Source organism: Alligator sinensis, unplaced genomic scaffold, assembly GCF_000455745.1.
Source record: "Alligator sinensis unplaced genomic scaffold, ASM45574v1 scaffold569_1, whole genome shotgun sequence".
In the NCBI taxonomy this organism is placed as follows: domain Eukaryota; kingdom Metazoa; phylum Chordata; order Crocodylia; family Alligatoridae; genus Alligator; species Alligator sinensis.
In genome coordinates this window covers 537,424-539,779 of record NW_005841914.1, presented here as the reverse complement: position 1 = coordinate 539,779, position 2,356 = coordinate 537,424, and positions in this window count along the sequence as shown.

Here is a 2,356-nt window from a genome sequence, read left to right as displayed (position 1 = left end):
TGCACCAGGGGCAAACAAAAGGTTTTGCAAGCCTGAAATCCCCCAGGCCCATCTTCCACCCACGAGGAAGGGTGCCCACAGCACAGTCTCCTTGCAAAAATGCATCGGTGTGTCCTACATTCCTATTCTTTGTCCCATGTTGCTTTCCCCAGGGTCTGGCTCAGAGCGCCCTGGTCTGTGGTTTTATTTCAGTCCCATCTCTAATGACATGTTTATGTGATAGCTATTTATACAAATGTCCTTAACACCAAAGTCTCCATGCTCAGCAGAGGTCGGGCTCCATGGCAGAGAGAGAGAAACAGGACCACTCTTTTCTCAGCAGGTGGCACTCGCTAGCTAGCACTAAGTGCATTGCTTGCTGGTTACCTACAGTGGTCTGGCTGTTTCAGCACAGTCCATGCAGGGGCAGTGAAAAACCTGTGCCCGCATGGGGCCGGGAGCTGGCTGGAGATTGCACTGTGGTTCTGCAGTTGCATGTGCTAGGTAGTAAAACTGAACCTCTGCCTGGGGCCCATGTAAGAGTAAAACCCGCTGCTAAGCAGAGGTCGCCCTAGTCTGATGGGTGACCTACCCAGCCTGGAAGAACTGTCTGCTTCAGAAAGGACAGCACCGCATCCCACCCACCGCAAGGCAATATGATATCCCCTCATGGCTAGAGCTGCTGGACTGCCTTCATAAGCCACACAACGCCCTCTCTGCAGCCGGCATGTGGCTATGGGCAGCAGCACGTTGGGGAGTCTTGTCCTTGAAGTCCTCTGCTATTCTTTTATGGTCAGGCTGGAGGAAACCAAAGAAGTGCTAACAGATGCGTCATTTCCCCCAGGACGGTGTGTGGGCTCAACCCCGGACAGCTAAATACATACTTGGATGCTTCTTGAGCCGAGACTTGTTTGCGTCTCGGAGCCCCGGGTGGGAGACGCGCTGGGGTGTGCAGTTCCTGTCGGGTTTGGCGTGCGGCTGCCCCGGCGTCGGTTTTCAGTGTGACACTGATAATGCGGCCTGCCAGCCCGCTTTTGGCTTTCGCTTCCGTCTCGCTGAGCCTGGCTCTTTTATGTCCTGTGCTGTGGTTTGCAAGGCACGGTCTGAAGGGTTCGCTGACTCAACCCCGGGCTGCGGGAGTTGAAGGAAGGAAGCTGGCTGCAGCCAAGGAAAGGAAGCCAGTCGTTTCCCTTCTGCGTCCACGCGAGTGGGGGCGGGAGGGAGGATGTAGCCTGATAAAAATGAGATGGGAAGAGACATCAGACCCACTTTCTCCCACATGCTCTTGGCTTGACAAACCCCCCAGCACGTGCCAGCCCTCAGGGCAGTGGAGGAAGAGAGCTGTGGTCAGTGTTTGCCCAGTGCTGAGCAGCAAGTCCAGACTCACGCGAACGCACCGCCTCTGGGCTCCCTGTGCCTGTAGCAATTGCATTCAGCCGCAAGAGGGAGACTCTTCCCTGTGCCAAATTTCCAGAAAAGGAGCAGCCAGCTGAGCTTTTCCTGCAGGTTGGAGTCCAGTTTCTTTATCTGCCCCAGGCAGCCTAGGATCATGGCATATATGGCTTGTGAGCCATTTCTTAGGGACTTCAGAGCCAGGGACTGTGTCCATATCATGCAGCATTCTTCCAGCACGGCGTTCCCCTGGCCTTCTTCCAATCAAACCAAGCATCCTTCCAGCAGCCAGGGCAGTGTTTCTTCTGGCCAGGGGACCAGGGACCAAATTGTGCATGAGTCCTGGGCCACTGGGGCATGGAGCATGCAGAGTCAGTCTGGGCATCTCTGGCATCTCCTGCCATGCATTTGTTGCAGGAATGGTAGGAAGTGGTAGGGAGGAGAAGGCACTGGGCATCAGAAGACCTGTTGGCACTGCCACTGCCCTGCTTTGTGACCACTGCCGCAGTCCAGCATCATCTCTGTCAGCACCCAATGCCACACACTCCAGAGAACCAGGGGACGCTGCCATTGTGTGCCCCTTTATGTGATGCTACTGTTGGAGGGAGTCATCCCTAACCCCCAGAGTCACTTGCTGAGGTCAAGCTTTGCTCTTCAATAGCAGCAAGCACCTCAGAAAGGCCCCATAGATGGGGACATTACACCCCAGAGCAGGAAGGCTCCATGACAGCTCTCCTAGAAATGTCTCCTCTTAACAACTCACTGTGCTGTTTGCCTCGGACAGGTGCCCAGCTGCTGCCTGTTGCTTTACAGGGCAGGGGTTGGCATCCTGGGAAACTCCTATCCGTGCTCTGGGGCTTCTGTGTGGAGCTTGGGGCAGCAAGCTCTCTCCTGGACCTTGCATCCACCCCTTCCTGGCCCACTGCCCATCATCCCAGTCATGCTCCAAATCCAGAGCTGAAATGAGCCCCACAGGTCAGCAGGA